The sequence below is a fragment of the Sphaerodactylus townsendi genome, linkage group LG04 (genome assembly GCF_021028975.2).
Source record: "Sphaerodactylus townsendi isolate TG3544 linkage group LG04, MPM_Stown_v2.3, whole genome shotgun sequence".
NCBI classification, from domain to species: domain Eukaryota; kingdom Metazoa; phylum Chordata; class Lepidosauria; order Squamata; family Sphaerodactylidae; genus Sphaerodactylus; species Sphaerodactylus townsendi.
The window spans coordinates 83641472-83667600 of record NC_059428.1 but is presented as its reverse complement, the minus strand read 5'-3'; the positions used below and the strand labels follow the sequence as shown (position 1 = coordinate 83667600).

The 26129-nt window shown below is 40.4% G+C and overlaps 1 protein-coding gene across 3 annotated transcripts in view; it reads left to right on the top strand.

The window, feature by feature from the left end:
- Nucleotides 1–349: 349 nt before the first annotated feature.
- The window catches only part of CDKL5 (cyclin dependent kinase like 5), an 82416-nt gene continuing 56636 nt past the window's right edge, over nucleotides 350–26129 (top strand). For 2 of the 3 annotated variants that reach the window (XM_048493646.1, XM_048493644.1), the window contains exon 1: nucleotides 350–457. The gene's annotated coding sequence lies outside the window, so the exon portion shown is untranslated. Of the gene's footprint in view, nucleotides 458–636; nucleotides 982–26129 lie in introns of those variants that run through there. The other variant, XM_048493645.1, reaches the window with a different exon arrangement.

Sequence of the window (26129 nt, the reverse complement as noted above, 5' to 3'; positions counted from 1 at the left end):
GAAGTGGAGGCAGGCGAAGCCCCAGCAGAACCCCCCTCCTCCCCCCCGTCTCTATCACTGCCCTTCGGTTGCTCTGGAGCTGCACGCTCAACCGAGCCTGGGCGCGCAGTGGGCGGAGCTAAAGGAATCCAGGCAGGCGGTGGTGGGTGGCGAAACCCGCCCCTTTCCCGCCCACCCTGCCGCAAGGGGGGGACGCCTGTCCCCATTGGCTCCTTTGAGACGAAGGCGTGGCATCTTCCTCCCTGCCCCCCTTTCCAATTGGTGGGGATGCGTGTCAGTGACCAAAATAGGGGGTGGGGGGGAGACTACCTCGACAACACCGCCCTCAAAGCCTTGCAAGCGGGTCGCGGGTTCGGGGGGGAGAGAGGGAGGTGAGTGCCGGTGGAGCTGTGGCTGGAAGGAGAGCATAACGACGGCAGCAACGCGCAGGGACGGACGGAGCTGAGGGGATGCGAAGGTGGGTAAGGGGATCCTTGGGCTACCTGTCCCACCTGTCGCCGCCTTCCTCTCTGCCTGCACCTTCTCTTCAGCCACCACGTAACCGCCCCCTTTCGGATCCCACCCACACGCGCGGGCGCCCCCGGGAATGCCGCCTCCTCCCTCGCCTCCCTTTTTCCGTCTGCTTGCCGTAGCTGTTGTTCCTCGCTTTGCCTCCTCCCACTTACCCCGAGCACCAGGGACACTAATGGGGGGGGAGGGGGGGAGGCTGCCTTCCTCCTTCTTCTCTGAGGATATTTGGGCGCGGGGGTCCTGCTTTTCCTCCACCATCACCATCAATCACGGGCGCAGCCGCCGCCGCCACAAGTGAAAGAGCGCCTCCAGTCCTGTTGCCCATTTAGAAGTGATCGCAGTGACTGTGGACGCTTCCCAGGCTGCATTCCTTGCAGCAGGTTTGGGATTGCCTAAGCTTTCAGGTGAAGGAGAGAAGAATCGCTCCTCTCATCCCTTCTTCCTCCCTTGTCGCATATTTGAATCCTTGTGGTATGTCATGCATGTGTTTCTCTTTTATTTTTTTGAAATTTCCATCCCCCCCATCTATGAGTTAGGTATGACTAATGTTTTGTAGGCAAATGGTGCTGCAGACTTGTACACAGTTTTGCTTTGCTTGCCTGCCCTATCTTTATATTCATGTAATTTTGGCCTGGAAGGTTTGCATCACTTTATTATGTGCCAGACTTTCTCTTGTATTAAGTCTGGATGCTCGACTGATAAGGTTTTGTGCTTTTTTCCCTTGCGGGCTTGTGTCTGTCACAATATTTTTACAGGTCATAGTCTGGGTTTGTTTTTTTCCACATATTAAACATCTTCTATGTAAGGCTTAAAAAAAGGTGCCATGTGGTATATGTTTAAAATGACACATAATTCTTTAAGAGGTAATAGTTGGCTGCAATCGTAATGCCTTGGGGATAACCAGGAGTGAATCTCATTTCCTAATTTTTTCTTCAGGGTAGGTCTGGGATTCCCCTCATAGTAACATCAGCTCAGTTATCTCTCATGCACTTGTAATGTCCATCACACTGTAATTAAGTAACAGACATTGCCAAATAATTGATAGCTTTATTGTGATCTGTTTCTTTCTTTAAGATTAAAAATGTGAATTTTGTGTTTGCAGTAGAAGTATTTCTTGGGAAATGATTGCTTTTAGAAATGCAGTGTATTTGTGTTAGTTCAGGCAGTGTGCTTTAAATTTTCTAACAAATCCTTGCCATTTAATAAGAGAAGCCATGATTTTTGCTAACATTTTCATTTACCCATCCCCAGTGAAAATACTGTATTCTTTGAATTGAATTCAAGGAAGTGTTACATTGAGTTAAAATATGCAAAACAACAGACGTGTAATTACATGACAGCCCTTGTGCAAATTATATTTGAAGGCTAAGAATTCTGATTTGCAAAAAGAAATAACAGAACTAAAAATATGATGTTTAATAATCACAGTTTCTCATCCCATTTTCTGTGGATCTTTAGAAGCCTGTGGCCTGTGGTTCCTGTGGCAGCTAGTGTAGCTGCTGATGGTTTTTCAGACTTGGCCCCAAACAAGAGAATCAAATAAACAATGGCTGTATACTTGTTCCGCACCTCAAGACATGTAACATCTTATTGATTATAATATTTGGAATATCCTCTTTTTTCTCTATGAACTCTTTTCCATGAACATAATTTATCTTCTAGTTCCTTCCTGTTAATGAGAATCCTCAACCAATTTAATCTAATTCAATTATGATAAAAGCAGGTTTGTGAACTTGCTTGTTTTCTAACATTGCCTTTGGAATCTGCTGTGCCTTCACAAATTGAGCCATTTTACAATAGTACCACATTTGTGTAGTATTCGCTCTCAAGAAGCTTGTCTGGCTTCTACTCCACTAAGTTTTAAGTTAAAACTTTTATTTACACATACATTTAATCAATTATGAATTTGTTGACTCCATTGTTATGAACTATTTTATTGGTTGTATATGTGTTTCAAAATTGTTCTTTATAGACATTCATTAATAAAAGAAAAATTATATTTTTGGACTCTACCGTTAAAATTCTTGTACTAAAATTGGGGAGTAAATATTTTAAGCAGTGGAGCAGCAGTGGCGTAGGAGGTTAAGAGCTCGTGTATCCAATCTGGAGGAACCGGGTTTGATTCCCAGCTCTGCTGCTTGAGCTGTGGAGGCTTTTCTGGGGAATTCAGATTAGCCTGTGCACTCCCACACACGCCAGCTGGGTGACCTTGGGCTAGTCACAGCTTCTCGGAGCTCTCTCAGCCCCACCTACCTCACAGGGTGTTTGTTGTGAGGGGGGAAGGGCAAGGAGATTGTAAGCCCCTTTGAGTCTCCTGCAGGAGAGAAAGGGGGGATATAAATCCAAACTCTTCTTCTTCTTAAATTAATAAATAATATACTTCCCATTTAATAGCTGTATTATTGCATGTAATGTAAATTATTTTTGATATACTACAACATAGTAGTTTATCTAGATCTTTTTTTCAGTGACCCCAGTTAAGGTGTCCCACAGTTTCTAATAATGTACATGCGCAGTGGAAGCAAACCACTGAAGCTGCCATTGGTATCACAGATCATACTGGTAACAATGTATAACTTGACATGCCACAAAGCCTTATTAGACACCACAACTTCCCTGTTAATAAAAACTTTCATTGGAAGTTGAAGGAGTTTGCATATTTGGTTTTGTAGAAGCAAATATTAATATTTTATATTTAGTATTTAAAAATAATAATTTTGAAAGCTTCCCCATTTAAATTCAATGAGGCTCTCTTTAAAGACAGTTTGGAAACTTCAGTTGGTCCAAAATGCAGCTGGGTTTTGTCCGGAACCTACTGCACTGATCACAATTACTCTAGTGCACAGATGTCAAACTCGTGCCCCTCCATAACATCTGGAGGGCCACGAATTTGACACCTGTGCTCTAGTGCTGTTATCTGCAAGACTGGTTGCCTGTTATTTTTGGTGCTGGTATCGACTTTAAAACATCAAAACAGTATGCCTACATCTATATGAACTAAGGTCATCATCCCACATCATGATATGTATGGCTGACAATTTGTTGAGTTCGTTCAGTAAGAAACTTTTCTACAACACCTTGCTTTTGGCTTTCAGAAAGTTAATATAATTTGGCTGTTTTTGGTTTCCTGGGCAGTGTAACTTGGAAAGCTCATAACAGCCAGTTGATTCTGGCTGTGAAAGCCTTAAACAGTGCTTTATTGTGGAAGGATTTTTGCTGATTTTGCCTCTTGACCTTCAGGGTTTCATATACTATGTCAACACACTATCATTTTTATGCTTTTAATACAGTTGGCTTTTTCATTCATCTTCTAATATGCTGTTTTATTAATCTGTGCTTTTTGTCAATGGTTTAAGAAATTTTAAAACTGATTTCTGCTTTGATTGTTAAAACTGAGTGTCACATATTGATGCTGTATTTTTCCACTGTTGGCATTTGTAGATTGGTTTTCAACTGTCTTGGTGGTTAACATTAGTCAATAAAAAGAATAATCAATAACTTAAATCAGCAGTGAATAGGAAACAAAAAATCCTGTTTTTAATTTAGTTTTGATCTTATTGGGTCAGATGCCCAGTGAAAGAGTGTTAATTTTCCATTCCTATTGAAAAGCCTCTGATTAATGTCAGTCTTACATACACTTAATTTGGAATATTGAACAGGGCTTCACTGATGAATCCTAACTACGAGGAGTTTTTATTGGAATTTTCTTGGGTGTCCTGGGTCCAAACCACTCAGAAAGAATTTTTAGAGGTCAACCTCAGGACACATTTAATAAATAATCAGTGTTATTGTTGGAGCAAAAGTGTAACATGCTGTTTCCTGCTTATGTCTGATAACAGTCAGAATGCACCAAAATGTTCAAAGCACTTCATGTGTACTTGTTCATCCAAAGCACCACACATGCATTTTCTTCAATTCTGTATATGGCTGTTCTTTGGGTTCCCCTGGTACTTGAAGCAAGATTAAGTGGTGATAGGTTCTCCTTGTTTGTGACATCTGTCCTGAGAAATGCTCTTCCTTAACAGATTTGCCTGGCTTTTTCTTTGTTGACATTTGGCACCAGGAAAAAACTTATGCTGTGATGTTTGATTCAGTGCTATCATTTTCTGGGCTGATTTGTTAGAGGTGGGGTTGCCAACATGCCTGGAAGAAACATCCTTTCTTTCACTAGAGGCTTAATATGGGCGGCTGGAACTTTCAAGGCACATAAGTTAATAACATAACCTGGTAAATTAAACCTCTATTAGGTACAGGAAAAATTTTGTTTGGAGGTTGGTAACTCTAGTTGAAGGGAAATGATTGCTTCTTTTGCTGCTGTTGATACTTAGTATGTTATTTTTATTACGATATTTTGTCACGGTTGTATTTTGTAAATTTGAATTAGTTGTGTGTATGTTTGTACAATATTTTAATAATCCTTACAAAAACTATGTAAGGTTGGTCAGTATTATTCCCCTAGTACTACTTTATCTGAAAGATAGTGATACCTCATACAAAAGTGTAAATAGGGAAAAGCTGGGATTTGAACCAAGGATTCTCGCTCATAGTTTACAATGCCATAACACTTTCCTAGGAGTAATCCTAATTAATTGCCTAATGAATAGACGATGGCATTGTTATGATTCCATGTTTACACCCTTCTAAACTTCTTGACTTCAGTGGATTTAGAAGAGTATAACACTGTTTGAGGATTGTACTGATAATCTTGTAGCCATTGTAATACATTTTTTTCTCTCATAGTCGTAATTTCTTGAATTGTGCTATTCTTCAGTTTGGGGGAGTTTTGTCCTCCAGCACTCAGTTTATTGATGCAGTATGGGCATGATGCATTTAAGTACCACTGAAATCACTGAGGAAAATGTGTGCAGCTATTTGCTTTAAAATCAGCATGGATTTTCCTCCTCAACAGCTTCAGCATTTCTACTTAAAATGCAAGTTGTAGAATCTGGAATTTATTAATATTTGTTGCAATACAGCGAACAGTCTCTACAAATGAAAAATTCTGAAAACTAAGAAAAGATGGCTCTGTGGGTATTACAAGTACTTTATTTTAAATTGATTTATTTTGTTAAGCTTTTAATTTTTTTAACTAGAACTTGTAACAAAATATGCTTGTAACAAAATATAACCATTCTTACATTAACAGTCTTATTTCTGTGTGCTACTAAGTTCCTATGACCTTGGAGAAAATTAAAAGTAAATTTCTATGTCTATACTTCAGTACTTCAAATAACAATAACTTCAAATAACATGAACTATACTTCAAATAATAATAACATAAGTTGAACTTCAATCTAGTGTTTAGGGTACAAAGAGTGAAAGTTGTAATCTGAAATATTTTTAGGGATTCTAAGTATAGTTCAAGTATGCATGCCTATATGTTTGGATTCTGTTTTGTATTATATTTATCAGTAATGCTTAATTCTTGCGTGTGTTTGTGGTGTGCTGTTAAGTAGCTTCCTCTTCATCCTCAGTGTATTTGTCCAGGGTCGGTGCTTCCTCCCTCACGCTCAACTCCAGGGGCCACAAGCCGAACCAAAGACGTTACAGAAAGCCCAAACACCGGGTTGGGGGGAAGGATTGGCTGAGCCCGGGCTTGTCCCTCCCCTGGGGGAGCATTTAAAAGGTATGGCCTGGGAGGAAGAGCCAGATCCATTCCCTTTCAAGTGGGAATAGGCTGCCAGCTGGGCAAAGCGAGGGAACTGGGTGAAGAGAACCCCTCCATGCTCTGTTCTGAGGATCTTCCTGGGCACTTGCCTGACAAAAGCGACTCTGAAGGGTGAGACTACCCTGGTCTGGGACCCCATCCCAGCAGAACCTGACAGTGTTATCATGTGTTTATTGATGGTTGTTTTATGATGTTATGTTTATTTATGTTGTTATTATGTTGTTGTGCACCGCCATGAGCCTTTTGGGGGAGGGTGGTACATAAATTAAATATACCTTACCATAGATTTATTCCACCTAATGTATTGTGTCTGGTTTAAACTTAGAACATTACCAAGAAGCTCTCTTTCCTTAAAATTTACTAAGATTCATTCAAATTAAAAGAACCAACAATCAATTTGTTAGATTTCCTGTTGCTCAGTCCTAGAGTTAAAAAAAAATTATAAAGGCATCTGTACTTACGTTGTAGGTTTGCCAACTCCAGGTTAAGAAGTTCCTGGATGTTTGGGTAGAGAGCTCAGCCAGAATGTATTGCCATATCATAGTGTATGCTCTCCATAGCTGCCATTTTCTCCAGAGGGACTGATCTCTGTGGTCTAGAAATCATTTGTAATTTTGGGAGATTCCTGGCCCTACCTGGAGAATGACAACCATGTTATGCAGGTATTTCATTTTATTTTTATGAATTTTATACCCTCATTTCTTCAATGGGGTCCCAAAGTGGCCTACATTGTTCTCCTCTACTTCGCTGAATCCTCACAACAACCCCATGAAGTAGATTAGGCTGACTGTGGGTGAGTGGGTCAAGGTCACCCAGTGGACTTCTGTGACAGAGCAAGGATTTGAACCTGGTCTTCCAGATTCTAATCTGACACTCTAATCACTATGCTACGCTGGCTCTCACTGTGATTACTACTGCTAAAAATTCTGTTGCTTTTATTCAAAACCCCCGAGAAAAATGAATTTTAAATGTTGTATTTTATTATCTTGTGTCATGACTGATGCATACAGTGTATCAATCTAGAGTGCAATTTAACTAACAAGTAACAGAAACGCAAAGCACTCCCTGGCCTGTAAACCTTTTAATAATAATAATGATAATAATGATAATAATGATAATAATAATATTCGTTTCTTTCCTATTCTTAAATTGATTCTTAAATGGCTGTAAGCCCTTACCAAATATAACAAAAAATATATCACCACAATATTAACATGCCATATATACAACTCTATACATCATATACAAGCGGATAGCTGCACAACCAACTCATAAATCACTGGTGTGATGCATAACCTGATTGTATGAACATACATTGACAATGAATTCGAGTGTGATCAGTGAAATTTAAGTATATAGGAAGGCTTAAGATTCTAATATAAGGACCAAACTAGATCAGATGCTGAGACATCTGTGACTGGCTGTCCTTCTGTACTTAAAATAACCCCCACCCCCAAAAAACACACCTGTTTGGTCGTAGGGAGGGAAGATAGAATTCAGAAAAAGATGCTGGGGCCCCACCAGCTAAGAGCCTTCTTACAAGCTCTCCTCTTTGTTTTCTGTCCTCAGAAGTGAGGTTGATGGTAACCAGAGAAAGGGCATTTTCTGTAGTGACATGTCCTCTATTTTAGCCTGAGAAATGTTTAAGACCCATTTTATGTTGCTCAGTGTCTTACATTACTTTTAAAAATAGGGTTTTAAGAGCTTTTATGACTTTTTAGTTTTTTATGTTTTGTTTTGGGAGCTGCCTTCAGCAGATTCCCTGGAGAAGCAGAATAATGCTCAATTCTTCATATCCTGTTACTTTTAAAAAATGTAAATAGCCCACCTTTTCTCTAAAACAAGGGTGTCAATATGCATCCTGGGGACTGCATCTGGCCCCTTGAGGGAGCTTCTCAGAACCGCAACAAGCCAGATCGGGAGCAAGGGGGCGTTTGGCGCAACTGGCTTGCGAGCCTGATAAATCCTCTCAAGGCAGCCACCCCACCCTACTGCAGTCTAGGCATGCTGCCCACTTCCCAATGCTGTTCTGGAGACAGCTGCCTGCCCCCCGCTAGTACCCAGCCCAACCAAGTCACATATATGTCATATCCAGCCTTCATAACAAATGAGTTTGACACCCCTGTTCTAAAAGCTCCTGTATGCTTTCTGCATACTTTGACAAGCAAAGTGGTAGAATCCAGAACAGGCAATTAGCATGGTCTGTCTCACTCTTTACCCCTTTCTGGTAGTGTCCTATGCTCCACTCCACAGCTTCTCTGTTTGGATTGCATCTGCACAAGGACGGGTTTTTTAAATCACTGTCATGCTTGTTTGATCATGATAACCCTGCATTAGTTACGGTGCGATACTTAAACAGGCTAAGACAGAATTTTTAAGCAAGTTGTTGCTTTACGAAGGAATTAATTATAAGGAGGTTAAAGCTTCTGATCTTAAATAGGAACAGATTTGAATGAGTAATTAAAAAGTGAAGAAATGTGTAGAAAAAAATTACCAACTCAATTGCTTTGAGTCCTATCCATTGGGAGCAAAGGAAGATATAAATATTTTAAAGAAATGTTTTGCTTGTATGTTTCAGAAACTAACAATTTATAGGTGCTAAAATATTACTAAAAGAGACTTGTTCCTCGTACCAAGACAAGAGACATTTCTGTTAATTATAGGAAATCTCTTATTTTTCAATTCATTCATTAAATTCACCACCGTTGGGAAATATAATCAGGAAGGTTGCTCACAGCTCTGATGGATCTCTCAGCTTCTTTCCTTATATAGCCATAACTCTTGAGAAATGTTGATTATAAAAGCAGCTATCCTAGAATGATGCTTCAACTTCTGTGAATTGGCATTGTAAGAGATCTTATGACTTTAAATTCGTGTGTGAGCATTTCTATTGGTCGACAAATGGTGTTGAAATCTACCAGCAACACTGTGTGACTATTAGTTATTTCTGTTAATGCATGGACAAAGACTAGGCAGCTGGGTAGGTAGGCGGGATGAGAAGGCAGCAAATCTTTTTTTTTTTTGGTAAATGCAACATACAGATCAATCTAGTTGAGAGAAAAATACTATCTGTATGTTTTTCAGTATCAAGATTAAATGATCTGGAAATTATTTTCTGTTATTGTGATGTTGTATATTAATTAATAGGCATACACATTATAGATTATTAATATCAAGTAGAATATTCTGTACAATTTGAAGGCTAATTCACACCTTGCTTTGTGCCAGCATATTTAGATATTTATTGGGGGATAAATATAGGTAGACTACTGTGGTTTTAAAAAGGAAGTCTTATATAATGCTAAATAATACCATTATAATTGGAACTAGTTTTGGAAGTCTACTTATTCATTTTGGACCAAATTGCACCGCACATTACCTTCTATTTTAATAAGGTAATCTCTAATAATAATTGAAAATGTGTTCCTACAGGTACATTTCCAGATGACCAAATTTCACATGTGAGAACTTGCAAGGACTTGTGAAGGAGTATCTCTCCTCCCACACCATCTCCTCTTTTCTTTTCCTGAAAGCTTCCAAATCCTCTTATTTTCCTTCTTTCTTTCCCACCTGACAGGCAACTTACCTTTAGCTTCCTCTCTGTCTTAAGCATTCCCTCTCTCCTCCCCTCCCAACAGCCTCTGCCTAGGAAAACAATGACCCAGTTGGTGCTGGCTGCTGGGTCAGGTCCACTTGCATAGTAGGTAACTGTCAAGGACTTACTGGGAGGCACGGCACTTTCCTCCGTATTTCCCCTTTTCCTCCTCTTGGCAAATGCCCTACCTCTCACCTTTCCCTTCCCCATTCTCTCCTTCTCAGCTAGTCACCAGCCTACCTTTTATCAGCCTGCCTCTTCAGCTACATTTATTCACTTCATTTACACCCTGCCTTTGTCCACATTAGGGAGTAAAGAAACTTGCGTCATTCTCTTTCCCTCCGTTTTATCTTCTGTGAGGTAGGTGAGGCTGAATGTATGTGACTAGCAGAACATCGCATAGTGAGTTCTGTGGCAAACTGTTAATTTGAATTTGAGTCTTCCAGGCCCTACTCTGAAGTTCTAACCACTACACTACACTGGCTTTTATAGGGTTGTTGCTGTTGAGAACTAGTAAGCGGCCAGGCCAAGATGAGTCATGCAAGTGAGGTGGAATCAAGTCAACCAGTGCTTCCTGCCAGGCAGGCCTGTCTCCAGTAAGTCTACTCGCAAAGGCAAAACAACTCTGGAAAGGAACCCTACCTTTTCCTGATAGGAACCAAGTCTTGAAAGCTGTTGTTGCCTAGCAATGCTCCCAAATGCCAATTTTTTAAGTGCAGGGGCTCGTTTTGGTATGTTGCTGGTTTTTAAATCCTCTCCCCTGTATTTTTTCAGATTTTTCTGCTAACCTCAGGCGTTAAAGGCACCAGTCACTGGACTTAAACTTCCTCAGATTTGGCTGACTTCTTTTAGTATATATATTGATGTTAAGTGTATAGCTTGTATTCATGTATGATTTACTTGAAGGAAATTTATAATATATGAACTGGTCCTGGGTTTCATTTATTTACTTCATGCATTCTGAGTGAGAATAAAGATTTATACACACACACACACACACATGCGCATACACACACATACAGACATGAACAAACCAGTCATTCAGCACAAGGCAAAGCAATAGGATTACATAAGAATTGGAACACAATGTAAACAGAAAACTATCTAATGCATGACATTCCATAAACAACATAGTCTAGGTTACATAGTGCAGTAAAAGCAATATGGTACAAAAGACATTGCAATAGACTACAACCCTTCTTATTTATTTTTATTTATATCCTGCCTTTCTACCAAGGCAGCTGACAAAACATACAGAATAAAATCGCATTTTAAAACCAACCAAAAGACTGCGACACGTCGTTAAACTGTTAAAACTTACAAAGATCTAAAAATAAACAATACATTGGACAGGAAAGAGGGATCACTGAGGGAATGTCAAATGGCATAAAAAGACTTCACCTGTTGGCAGAAGATGGCAACAGAAGGTAACAGACAAAATCTCCGTGGGGAGAGAATTCCAAAGTTTTGATGCCATAACCAAGAACGCTCTCTCCTGAGTTGCTAATGGTCTCATCTCAGAAGGAAGGAGTACCTGAAGCAGGGATTCCTAAGATGTCTGCAGTAGTTGGGTAGGTTCATAACTTCAGTGAAATGAATTACAGTAGAATGAAACAAGACCTTATAAAGGGGTTGGTTTTAATTCTATTGCAATTCCAGTTCTTTTATAAAAATGCTATTCTGAAAGTCTTATTTTGCAAATTCTATGGAATGCTAGAAATCTGAGTATATTTTTAACTTCCTAAGGCAGTGCATTCCATAATGTGGAAGCTGCCTCAGAATGCAGATATACAGACAGGCCTTTGCAAATCTTACCCATTTACAGAGTGGCCCCTTCAAAGTAAGGATGTGCATTTGGATTTGCTGAACCGACCCCACCCCCCACCTATCTGGATATAAGGGAAGATGGGCCAAAAGTCCTTGCAAGCCTGAGGGACTGGTTGTCTTTTCCTGTTTGGTTGCGTGGTTCTTGGGGTTGGGTTTTTTTGTAGTTTAGTTGGTCGCAGAGGGGTTTTTTTGTATTTTATGCTGTGGGGGGTGGTTACAGGTATTTCCTTTGGGCTTGTGTGTGCATGTTCCTCCCCTTCCTTTCATTTTCTGGTGCTTGATTTTCTGTTGCATCTCTCAAACTTGGGGGTTCTTCTAAGAGAGTCACCTGCAGCTATGCTGCAAAATTTGGCTTCTCTATCATGAAAAACAGGGCCCTCCAGAGCTCACCCCCAATTCCCCATAGACTTTAATGGCACAAAAAAGGATATTAAAAGTCAGAAAAAATAATTTACTGCTAGGGTATTTGGCTTTTCCAAAAAAAAAAAAAATTTGGTCCTATAAATCTGAATCCAAAAAGTACTGGAAGAATGGTACATGCCCCTACTTCAGGAGGCTTGCTGAAATGAGCGAAGTGGTCAGGGCAGAGCACAACAAGAGAGGCAGTCCTGTGTATATGTGGGCCCAAAGCCATTAAGGCATTTGCAAGTGTTCACCAACAGCCTGATTGGAACTCAGTAACTGATAAAAAGTGGAATGATTGCAAAATTGGTGGGAGGATATGTCTGCTTTTCCTAGCTCCAGATTGTAACCGAGCAGCAGCATTTTGTGCCAGCTAGACTTTCTGAGTTAGATCCATGAAGAGTGCATCGCAATAGTCTAGTCTTGATATTGCTGTGGCATCAACCCAGTAAGCTTGATTAAGAACATAAGAACAAGCCAGCTGGATCAGACCAAAGTCCATCTAGTCCAGCTCTCTGCTACTCGCAGTGGCCCACCAGGTGCCTTTGGGAGCTCACATGTAGGATGTGAACGCAATGGCCTATTCTCGCAAGGCTGTTTTTTTTGCTCCCCGGATCACCCTGGTCTGAGCTAAGGCATTTGCAACCTCAGATCAAGGAGGATCAAGATTGGTAGCCAGTAAATCGATTCTCCCTCTCCATAAATCTGTCCAAGCTCCCTTTTAAAGGCTATCCAGGTTAGTGGCCATCACCACCAATCCTGTGGCAGCATATTCCAAACACCAATCACACGCTATGCGTGAAGAAGTGTTTCCTTTTATTAGTCCTACCTTTCTTCCCCCCAGCATTTTCAATGAATGCCCCCTGGTGCTAGTATTGTGAGAAAGAGAGAAAAATTTCTCTCTGTCAACATTTTCTACCCCATGCATAATTTTTTGTAGACTTCAATCATATCCCCCCTCAGCCGCCCGCCTCTCCAAACTAAAGAGTCTCCCAAACGCTGGGTAGCCCCTCCTCGCATAGGGAAGGTGCTCCAGTCCCCTCAATCATCCCTTGTTGCCCTTCTCTGCACTTCTTTTTTTTCTTGTCTCCCTCTAATATCCTTTTTTGAGATGCTGTGACCAGAACTGGACACAGTACTCCAAAGTGCTGTCGCACCACTGCCTTTATATAAGGGACATACGACCAATCTTTGCAGTTTTATTATCGAATTCCTTTTCTAATGATCCCCAGCATAGAGTTTGCCTTTTTTCACAGCTAGCTGCCATATACATTGAGTTGGACATTCCCATGGAACTATCAACTAAGACGCCCTTTAAATCCCTTTTCCTGGTCTGTGACTGATAGCACTGACAACCCTGTAGTGTGTATGTGAAGTTTGGATTTTTTGCCCCTATGTGCATCACTCTTACATTTTGCTACGGTATGAACTGGCATTTACCATTTCTGGGCCCACTCACCTAATTTATCAAGGTCCGGGCTTTGGAATCTTATGAGTAATCCTTTGTTGGTTCTCACCACCCTACATAATTTGGTATCATCTACGCAAAGCTTGGCCACCACGCTACTCCACCCCTACTTCCAGGTCATTTATGAATAGGTTAAAGAGGCACTAGTCCCAAAAGCGGATCCCTACATTCATTGGGGGACACTGACTTACACTCGAGACTACTAACAGTCTCCATTGGTGAGGAACTTTGTCAAAGCCTTTTTGGAAATCCAAGTAGATAATGTCCACTCAGTTCCCATTTACACCCACATGTCTGTTGTTTCCTACCCTCAAAGAACTCTAGTAAGTTTGTAAGACAGGATTTACCTCTGCAAAAGCCATGCTGACTCTTTCTCAGCAGGTCTTGCTTTTCTACATGTTTTATAATTTTATCTTTAATGATAGATTCTACTTAATTCTACCAGGAACAGATGTCAAACTCGACTGGCCTATAAATTCTCGGTCCCCCCTAGATCCTTTCTTAAAGATTGGTGTGACATTGGCCATCTTCCAGTCTTCAGGGATGGAGCCTGATTTCAGGGATAAGTTGCATATTAAAGTGAGAAGATCAGCAATTTCATGCTTGAGCTCTTTAAGAACTCTTGGGTGAATGCAATCTGGGCCAGGGGATTTGGTAACATTTAGTTTATCAATGGCTGCCGGTTCTTCCTTTAATCCACTAGGGAGGACTTCGCTAGTTCCTATTACGGATTCTACTTCATTGCTGGAAGCTTGGTTCAACAGGTCTCTCCTACAGTCTGGTGAGGAGACTTTTGTCCAAAACCTTTGGAAATCAAAGTAAGAACCAATGTCCACCGGTTCCCCCTTATCCACATGCCTGTTTACACCCTCAAAGAACTCTAGTAAGTTTGTAAGACAGGATTTGCCTCTGCAAAAGCCATGCTGACTCTTTCTCAGCAGGTCTTGCTTTTCTACATGTTTTATAATTTTATCTTTAATGATAGATTCTACTAATTTACCAGGAACAGATGTCAAACTGACTGGCCTGTAATTTCCCGGGTCCCCCCTAGATCCTTTCTTAAAGATTGGTGTGACATTGGATCTTCCCATTCTTCTATGGGGATGGAATTTGTTTAGAAGGATAAGTTGCATATTAAAGTAGAAGATCAGCAATTTCATGCTTGAGACTCTTCGAGAACTCTTGGTTGAATGCAATCTGGGCCGAGGGTTGATTTGGTAACATTTAGTTTATCAATGGCTGCCAAGAACTTTTCTTCGCTTGTCCACCACCCTATCTTAAGCTGGATTCTACTTCGGATTAGCCTCCTAAAAGCTTGGTTCAGATTGGTTAAGCCTCCTAAGAAGCTTGGTTCCTCACTTCCTCTTGGTTGAAGACTGCTGCAATGAATTCATTCATCTTCTCTGTAATCTCCCTGCACCTCATCTTTAGCACACCCTTTGTTCGCTTTGTCATCCTAACGGGCCTACCGCTTCCCTTGCTGGCTTCCTGCTTTTGATGTACTTGAAGAACTGTTTGTTGCTGGTCTTGATGTTCGCAGCCATGCGTTCCTCATAATCCTTTTTTGCCTCCCTTACAGCTAACTTGCTTCTCTTTTGCCACCAATTGTGTTCCCTCTCATATTCTTCATCAGCCAAACTGGACTTCCATTTTCTAAAAGACATTTTCTTTGAATGAGTCAAAGTAGGGAGTCAAAGTAGGGAGCCATTTTTCAAGCCAAGTAATGATGGAAGAAAATATTTGTGCAGCTTCATTAACTCGTTTCTCAAGCAGTAATGATGACACAACCATTTAATATGAATTTGTTAAAAATTCTGTGAGTTGGTCTTGTAGGTTTTGACTAAACCCTGTTTCTTTTGAAGAGTTTGTTGTCTTTCTCACTTTATAAGAATGTCCAGTCGTTTGTGAATAGTAACATTCCTGTGACCTTGTACATCAGTGAACCTTGGTCTACATAAACAAAGTTGTTCTCTTTGAAGAAGCATTTGCCAAAAGTTCCATTGTATGTTGTAGCCACAAAGAGTGAGTACAAAGAACTTTTGTTGTACGTATTGTATTGTATTTGTTGACCTCATGTAAGAGTACAATACTTTCAGTGTTCTTAAGAATGTTTGGTACAAACTCCATTGTACAGAATCAGTGATGGCTTATCTAACTATGACTATGCACCCTAACTTGATATTTGTTTTTCTGGAAATCCACTAGGTCTTTTGCCTGATGTATGTTAGCCTTTTGGGATTAAAACTAGGATTTGCAAACAAAATACAGTCCTGTACCAGTGGCAGCTCATGAAACGGGCAGAGTGGAGTATGTTGTAACCGAGTTTAATCCTGCATTTTACCCAGCATATTTTGTGAATAGCTGGGGCAGAATCTTTGCATTGAACATGGAAAAATTGCTTGTAATGTATGTGTGCTGTGGATCTTATTAAGAGCATTGTTATTTAATTGCAATCACAAATGCCAGAATTTAAAACCACAATTTAAGGTTGCTGCCAAATTAATCAAATGCAATCCTAAATGAAACTGTCTTCATTTGCCTCCAAAAAATTGAAAATGAGGGGGCCAGGTATACCTCCATGGGGAAGTTGTATTTTAAAGTTTTTTGAAAGTGTCAGCAAGCACGTGGACACGAATGACCTTATAGACATTGTATAGTTGGATTTCCAGAAGACTTTGGACAAAATCCACCACCAAAGACTTCTGAGCAAACTGCTGAGCAAACTTCATAGTCATGGGACAGGAAGACAAGTCATCTTATGGATTGAGAGCTGGATGAAAAATGGGAAGCAGAGAGTAGGAATAAATGGCCAGTTATCACAATGGAGGGAGCTTTTCTCCCTCTCTCATAATACTGCAATATGGGGTCATCTGCTGAAGCTGAAGGGTGAGAGATTCAAAACACAAAAGGAAGTATTTCTTCACACAGAACACTGTTCAATTGTGCAACTCCCTGTCCCAGCATGTGGTAATGGCTGCTAACATGGAAAGCTTTAAGAGGAGAGTGGACTGTTCATGAAGGATAGGACTAGCCTTGGCTACTAGTCAAAATGCATGCCTGTCCAATCCAGTGCCAGTGGAGCATGCCTATTATTCCAGGTGCTGTGAAATACAGGAAGGATTATGCTGCTGCAGTCATCCTGTTTGTGGGCTTCCTAGAGGCACCTGGTTAGAGACTGTCCTGGACTTGATGGACCTTGGTCTGATCCAGCATGGATTTTCTTATGTTCCTGGCCTTATGTGTACAGAGGAACCTTGAGAGCACAGCTAGAACGTATTCACACCTCTAGTGTCATCCAGCTAGGTTTCCTTAATAAATTCCAGGTCAGCCTTCCTACCCAAGATTGGATCCTGAATTGCTATAGTTCGTGCCCCCTTACTTAATCTCATGAACATCTTATATGGAATGAATTTTACCAAGTTAGTATGACTACTTTTTTGTTCAGTTTTTTCTTCTTATGTAGTACGAGCGGGGCCCGACCACACGTTGCTGGGGCAATTGTCCTTCTCATCACAGTCCGCAACCCACACAGATATCCATGCAGGTCCAGTGATCCGCAGCATAGCCTTTTGGGTGGTCAAATGGAATCCTTCTTTCCCTTTTCAATTCACATTGTTGTATGGTGGTATCTTTTTTTTTTAGTATAAGGTAACCCTTTCCATTCCACAACGGAACTGTCCAGAGTGCGAATCCTGCTGTCCATGAGGCTGGTTGACACGCACAGTCCTGGCTTGGGTAAGGCAGAACTGGGGCAAGGAGGCTATCCCAGTCAGGCAGCAGAGGCAGGGTGGTGAGGCGCTCAGATAGAGGCCAGCTCCCTGGGTTCTTAAAGGGCCATGTGCAAAAGAAGCGAAGCCAGTAGTGTTGGTCTCGGCCCCACCCCTGTGAGATTTTCTCTTAGAAGAAAAAGGCAGGAAATTCCCAGCTCAGCTTTTAGTAAAAGAGAGAGCTGTGGGTGAGATATGGGTGAGGGAAGCAGGTAAGAGTGGTGGTTGGATGTGAGGGAGGGCAGGAGTGGAGGTGTGTGTGAGGATGAGCTGGATGTGATGGTAGCAGTGGGTGAGGCACAAGAGAGTGAAAAGTTACTCATGCGTGTGCAGGGGGGGAACCCCACCTGATGTCTCACCGGCAAAGTGTGTGGCTGTGTTCTCTACTTCCACTCGATATTACCCTAACCAGTATTACTTGCATTTCACTGTTTTCACTGCCTATCTCTTGCCTCCATCTGCACGAACATATCTAAGGTCCTCCAGACCACAGACATGCTGCACGATTTTAACCTAATCTCCTATAGGGTGACAGTTAAACAGGAGCCAGCCTCATGGCTTTTGGCCTGGTGCGACTAGGAAAAAAGAGCGTGCTTCTTTTACTCTGGCCTCCAGGTATGGACTTTCGGTGGTTTGAAGGTCCAATTACTTGCCCAGAACAGGGAGGAACGTCATGTGAAAATTTGGGGGCGATCCATCCAGCCGTTTTGGCGTTAGGGCGTGACTAACAAAGTCACTGTTAGCTTTTTATATATATAGATAATACAAAGAACTGGACTTCTTTAAAATGCTAATTTCAGTGTCTGTGTTCTTATCAAATTGAAATAAATGCACTAGGTTTTCTTCTCGTCTTTCAGACAGTGTTTCTTCAGCTATTAGAGTAGATTTTTAGGCATTTGTGGTTTCTCTGGGAAGGATTGCTGGGAAGGTACAGCATCAGAAGAGTAAACATATGGATGACAGGGAAAGAAGTTGTAAATAGGATATTCTGTGGATCTTATTGCTGCTATTGTATGACATTTCTTTTAAACAAATGCTTGCTAAATATGCTAGACCAATTCAACAATAAGGTCCCTCAGGTATGTTTTGAAACAGTTGCTTTTTAATTGGTTTTAAACCTTCTGGAGAGTCCCAAGGCACAGTGGTAAGCTGCAGTACTGCAGTAAAAGCTCTGCTTGTTACCTGAGTTTGATCCCAATGGAAATAGTTTCAGGTAGCTGGCTGGAGGTTGACTCAGCCTTCCACTTTTTTAAGATTAGTAACCTGAGTCCCCAGCTTCTCTCCTTCTGGTTGCCCTTAAACCTCACCTTCAGTTTACTTCTGCCTTTCCATTCCACCCACTAACCAGCCTAGCTTTCATCTGCCCTCTGTCTTCAGCTACTGGTATATTTATTTACTTCATTTTTAGTCCAGCTTCTCAGTAATGAAGCCCCAAAGCAATTTACCTCATTCCCCAGAACAATGTGAGCTACATTAGGCTGAGTGTGTGTGACTGGCCTATGGCATCCCAAAGATCCTAATCTGAAACGCGGACCACTATACCACACATGTTTTCATGGACTGGCTGCTTTTGAACATTAGCAGTCCACAGGGCCTGAGTAAGTCATGCAAGTTGCATAGTAGCAAGTTGCTGTTAGTCCTGACCCCAATGAGCCTTCTCTCAATGTGCCTTTAATTGATTGTATTATTATTATTGCATTTTGTTGATGGAAACTAAGGCTGAAAGGCTGGCTATATTGTTGAGGCATCTAACAACGGCCACTGGATGCATCAATTTCTTAAAGTGACAGATAGTGCTTTTATCATTGGGGGAGGGGGTGAACTCTCCAATGTATCACTTTAGATGTCACATTTTTCTGCAAACCTGGGATTTTTTCCCTCAGGTTTCTAGAATGATATATCTTGTCTGTCTGTAGCCCCGGTCTCTAAATTTAAGTATCCACAGATAGGGCAAAGTTGGAAATTTGATATATTGTTGATTGGAACAAAGTTAGGTTACTGTTAATGGTTAGCTCATCATCATCATCAACCTTCACTGGCATTGATGGTTAGCTTTTATTATGTAATGTCATGCAGAAATGTAAATAGGGTAGTATTAGGTTTTGTAATAGCAATAATTTAAAAATTTGGTCATTATAATACAACATTTCCTGATCAAATTCAAGGTGCTGGTTTTAACCTTTTAAGTAGTAAATGGACTGGGATCATCATGCCTGAAGAACTGCCTCTCCCACTATGATTGCCCACCTTGTGTTCTTCATCATACACACTTTTGGTGATGCCTGTACAGATGTCCTGCGGGACTGTGTTAGCTTCTGTAGGGCCAAACTCTTCCAACTGTCTTTTAATTAGTAATTGTGTACATCTTCCAGTTGTATTATTTCCAGTTCACTGTTGAGTTGTTGGAAGCAGCCATGTTCAATAAGAGATTTATATAGATGGTTTAAATTGTTATATATTACCGATTTTAAGGGCTTATTGAATTATATTTTGTTTTGATGTTAGCTGTCTTGAGCCTCACATGTCGAGGAAGTTATCGGGTATAAATTTGATAAATAAATCAATGTGTGCTAAAAATGACTCGGGATCCTGTATTTTGGGGCTGGCTCCTACGGCTGAAGGAACTTTGTCAAGGCCCAATAAGCACTGAAAATGACTCAGAATGGAATATTAAGAGCAGCTCAACATTAGTTAAAAGAAAAAATCATGGTGAGGTGGGAGGGGCGGTCAGCCTGTTCAAGTTGCTAATAGCCTAGAAAGGGGTTGAAAATATGCCAGGGATATATGTTTGTTTATATATCATCAACATAAGCATGATCACTTAAAGACAAGAACTCCAATGGTATACTCCAATGTGAAGTTTGGCATATTGGACTGTGAATTTAAATGCCTAACTGTTTTTAGAAGGATAGTGATCAGTAGGTAGTTGAAAGTCATAAACATTCATAGTTCTCTGTAATAAATAAATATAAACTATAGTAACATTTTATAATGCTTGAGCTTGGAGTATAAATGTTTTTCATGTGGAATTTTTCATTTAAATAGAAAATCAAGCTTTAATTCTCGTTTGTTTTATTCTTGTTAAGAGATATCACTGCAATCTGACATGTTGGTTTAAAAAAGGTTCTGAATTTAGTAAGTTTAGAAGTGAAAGATATAGCTGATTTTTAAAGAAATTATTTTAAAACCATCATTCTTTATTTTGCCCTGTCTGATGAACACGATCATAAACAAATTTCCATTGATTTTAAAGGGAGTAACTCTGTTCAGGATTGGCAAACCAAAATACAGGGGGTTTCTTGTCTTAAATATCAAAGGCTTGTATTGCCCACATAGCCAGAGGGAGGGGTTGGAAACGAGGGAATGATGGGACAACATCTCTTCCAGCAAATATCTGGACCTACCATCACCATGCTGGCACTACATTCTGAGACTTACCAAAACTCTGTGTATTTTCTGGATGTTTGTCGGTGGTGATGTTGTGACATTGGCACATCACTGATTTATCCTCCACTGTTTTACAGAATGGCATCCAGAAAAGGAAGCTGGGAGGTGTCCCTGTGCCTATGCTGTTTCAGCTGATCCATACAGCTTACATGAGGAACATAGTTTTAGTATTACATTTTTTCTGATTGAACTGTCAAAAAATGTTAGGATAGGAAGCTGCAAAACAGACACTTAATATTTTTGGTGATGTAAAGCATGTACAAAGCAACTGTGAAAACATGTTGTGAGTTATTAGGCAGTACTGCCATGTGTCTTGGGATTCCTGCTTCCTGCTACAGGGCTGACTTTTTAATTGCTGTTATTTACAATTGCTAATGTTTTGTATTTGTTTTGTATTATTTGGTTTTAATTTTATACATTGAATGGTGTATTTCTGTTACCTACCCATTGGGTAGAATGGTAGAATAAACATATTTTAATAAGTGTTATCAACCTTTCAGATCACAGCTGAGGAGGAAGAACAGGCAGTGTTAGCTGCCATGTGGAAAGAAAGCAAGTGATTTGGCTACCTCAGTGACCAGGGCGCACTGGTTGCAATCCCACTAAGGAGAGTGTCTAAAATTGGAATTGCCCTCTATTGTTTAAAAATGTAGCTACTACAAAGCAAATTACTGACTTCGCATTTTCATGAATCGTAAATAGTTTGAAGTGTTTCATGAAAACATCCTTCCATGTTATGTTTTCCATGTGTGGACTGGGGAGAGAGGATATTACTTAATTTTTGATAGTTTGCTGTTTTGAGCTGCTGTTTTGTAGGATGTTTTGTGTCTTATGCTTAATGCTTTGTACTTAAGGTTCTGGGAAAAAACACCTGAGCAGGATGAAAATTAGTTTAAATATGCATGCTGTATTCTACTTACTCTTTAACTCTTTTAGGAGATGGTTGATGCTATAAAATCTGATCACTATAAAAATAATTGTGTAGACCGTCCGCTGTTGTGCTCCATTATTCTGAGAAACTAACGTTATTTTCATAACAGTGGCAGTTTTGGCCTTTTTAGATTCTGTGTGTGACATTGAGCCTCCCTACTGTCATCAGTTTGGCTTTCCACATGCACATTCTCAAAGTAAATGAAGACCATCCATTCCTGCAAACTTGTTCATGGGTTGTGCAGGAGCTTTTCCTGGCTATGTCTTGAACTTTGCTTGGACTGTTGCTGGAGGTGTCCAGAACACATCTGTTGCAGTGTCTGAGAGATGGACACATATTTTTTAAGAAGTAAGAGCCCAGTGAACAATAAAATCAAAGTTATAATAGCAACATAACTGGAGGAAAAACTGAGTCGTTTCATGAGACAGGGAAAGGCAATGATAAATTGGAGATGTAGATTTGACTTGATTTCTTTTCTGGAGAGGTCAACAGGGAAAAGCCCTCTTTTTTGAGTCCTGACACAACTGTAAAAGAAAAATAGCAGGGACCTGGATCTCCCACTCTATAAAGCAGAGGTTCCTAACCTTTTTGAGCCTATGGGCATCTTGGAACTTGTTAGACCGGGGGGGGGGGGGGCACGGCTATGAAATGGCCCCTGCAGGAGATTGACACACAGACACATGCAAGAAGCTAAATGCAGGGAAGAAGAAAAGTTTTTTTAATTCACCAGAAAAGAGGAGAGTGTGAATAAAACTAATACTGTGATGGCAGTTTATGCTGAGACAATGTTATTTTAATCTGCACAGCCAGTCAGATCCCTGATATAATTCAGAAGCCATACTGAGCTGTAACCCCACCTGGTCACACCCACTTTCTAAAAACACTTGGTGGGTATTTGAAAAGGTGTCGGTGAGTGCCATGGCACTTGGAGACATCACATTGGGGACCCCTACTATTAGTCCATATACAACTGGTCTGGTTTATAACCTTCCAGGAACTGAGCCGTTTTTTCCTCTTCCCCAATCCACTACAGATTTGGCCCTGTAGACCAACACAAAAGTGGTTCTTATCAGTGCAGTCTTAAGTGTTACATCAGACTAAGTTAATTGACATAGATGAGCTTGGAAGGGTCCAATTCTGCACAGGATTGCACTGTAAGTAGAATAGCACAGATTTAGCACCCAGAGGTTCTAGGTATGCTCTCTGGTTATAGTTTCCCATAAGGAAGGGCTAGAAGAGAACACACCTGGGAGTATAGTATGTTCAAATAGCTTACACATGTAAAAATAATCTTGCTCACTTAACTGTTGGATTTATTCCTGTTGCAGAATTCATGTCACATTGCACAGTCACCTTTACAATTAGCTGCAATGCCCCATTTTCCAATTCACATTCAGTAGGGAGAGTACCAGTGTTATTATTTGCTCAGGATAATTCAGTCCCTCAACTTTTTGCTGGGCCTGTTACGTTGGCAGTGATTGAAGAGAAATGAGATATTTCCATCTCTCTTACTGCTGATCCATGGATAAGATGCAGAGTCTCAACTCCTGCAGGGACTGTTATGACAAGATTTTCCATCATGGATGCCTTTTCATCAGAACTGCCTAATCTGACGATAGAATAGTGTGCACTTAACCATATGCTAGTCTTTATTCACTGAAATGATTACAGTTCTTTTAACAGCATCAGGTGAGTAAATTCTGATAGCATCATGGAGGAATGGAGCTGTTCTTCTGTCCATCATGTATCTGTCTAATGCACATGGGATCTGCCACAATGAAAAGATTACATCTTTCCTTGACACTCTACACTTGTTAGATCACTGCTTGCTGTGCACTTTGGAGAGGCACATGAATTCTGTAAAAAATAAAGATGGCAACACCACAGAGGAAATATCTGGCTTCCTACTGCTTGGTGCTGCTGTCAGCCCTGCTTGTGGTCTTTTGTGCATGGGGGTAAGGATATATCCTTTCCGTCACTTTCTTGGTTGACTGACTCTAAAGAGACCAGAGAAATAGGGGAGGGGTAAGTAACTGGGAATATGCCTATTGGAAGAGATAAAATAATCAAGATTGCAACACAGTCTGATGCAGACTGTTGGATTGGATATCTTTTCCATGTGCCCTGAATTTGTGTCCTGCAAAGAAAAAGTCATGAGTGTGTGACCAGTGATGTTAGTAAGTAGACTGTAATATGTGTGTTGTACATTGGTGACACTAGAGTGTGTTGAACAGTGGTAATCATTCAGTTTCTCCTGAAAGTGACATCACATCTCTCTTGGAATTGCAGGGAAATACTGTGCTAAAACTGTAGAGTTTTCAATGATTCTTACAGAGAATGACACACACACCCATGTGCCCCCCAACACACACACACACACACTAGTTGCCAGGCTGGGTTTGGCAACCCTAATATCATTGGATTCCTAAAGCTATGGAATAGTCAAAGTTTCACCTAAAGAGTTTAAAAAGTCTGACTGACAAAATGCTCTTTGCACCCATTAATTGTCAACCTCCGTGTTATAACTGAACATGTTGCATGTCTCTCTTGTAATAATTTCAAGCCTCTTTTCGGAACATCCTTTCTCTCCTGTCCCAGAACACGAATAAAAGGTTTTTTTTCATGGTTTCCCTCATGTCTCATATGAAGGGAGGGCAAGATGTTATTGGAATATAACCCAGGCAGTATCAAAGGAAAGAAGAACCCTAACACCATTATAACTGTAAGTAGGCAGCAACCCTGATTAGACTGCAGTAAATTACCTTATGTTCCCTTAAATAATTGCATTTAGCATTTAGTCTGTCAGGTCAGACTTCACATTATGCTACCTCTATGCCACAATTTAAAACGTTGACCTTCACACAATTGCTATCACCTGACAGAAACTTGCTAAATTCTGTACCAGGTTCAGTGGCTGAAAGGAGAACACTCCACATTTGTGACCACAGTGAAGACCCTCTTTCTTTTAGTGGCCCACCTCACCTCTGTTGGAGGGAGGTGTAGTAGGGCCTCAGAATATGATCTCAGCTGATTGTGTCATTTATCTGCACTTACTTTTATTCACTTGATTGTTGGATTTTGTTTGTGTAGACAAAGCTTTCATATGCTTTCATATGTGTCCCTTCTCAGCAGACATAGGGGCAGTGGATGTAGACCAAGGTGTACATGTTTATATTTACTTATTATTTCATGGTGATGATCTATGATAGGTTCCATAGCTGAGTGGAATCTTTGCCTCTGTGATTGTGGGGCCAGAGAGAGAAAAGGTAGAGGGAACAGTCATTCTAGATTCTTCATTTATTCCAATAGGAACATGCTAGTATATTTCCCTCTTTTGCTGGCATGATACTACTGCCAAAATTAGCAGTTCTATTTCTGACAGCGTAGAATTGGTAGAAATTTCTATTCTCTATGCCAGTGTTAGTTCCCTGTGTTGGCACCTTTTTGGTCCCACTGACACAAGAGGATTTGGAAGTGACGTTGTCATTGCATTGTTGGTGAAAACTGGAGATGTACACTGTTCTTTTTCCAAAAGAAGGACTGGAGGAACAATTTGTATTGGCAACTGTCAGTCTTTATGTTCAGATGGAAGTATGTCTTCCATCCATGCTGCTGACCCATGCTTTTATGTATACAAGTACTACTGGCAAAAACTCACCACCTTTTCTTTTCCTGAGACTGATTTATATTATTTTCAGAGACCAAGAGAGAAAATTTTCTGAGTGTTGTTCAAATGCTTTCCCTCTTTTTCCTTTGCTCAGGGATTGACCCAACTTTTTTTCTTAATCTAGGGAGCTTTAAAGTGCCAAGCACTCTTGAAATAGAAGCAACTTATTTAGATATATAGATCAATTTGTTTAATAAAGTATTCATTCTGATAGTCATCTAAAAGTTTTAACTTGTTTGAAAAGCTTTGGTGTCCTGCTGAACTCATGAAAATAAAATATTGTCCTTACAAATACTGCTACTTTGGAGGAGGAACTGCATATGAATCATTATTAGCATGCGTCTTCTTGGGCTGTATTTGTAATTTATTATCTGCTATTTTGGTTTTTATGATAAAACAGCGAGTCTTTAACCCAGCGAGAATAATTGTACCAAGATATTCCTCCCATGTTCTTTTCTGATTCCATCTGTTTGCTGAGGAGATTCAATAAGTATGCCAGTTCTAGAGTTACTGTTATCTAGTGCTCCTTGTGCTCACAAAGCCATTTGCATAGCTTTTCCGTACTTGTCTGTGGGGAGGAACAAGGGAAACAGTTTCTTGCTGTTTGCAGGTGCGGACAATCTTAGTCCTTGTTTATGTAGAAGCTTTTTGGCTTTGCTCTGTGTTTTCTTAGTTTAGAAAACTAATTGATTTGATGTTTAGTTTTTGGCTAGCAAAAGAGCAATTTAAAAACAAATATTTAAATGAATAGTAATTATTCTTCAGTGGTGTTTAGGTCATGCTGCTATGCAATTTTTTTGCTACTTTCCCAGACTGAAGGGGTCAGGCCCTTTCAGTTCTGATAGCC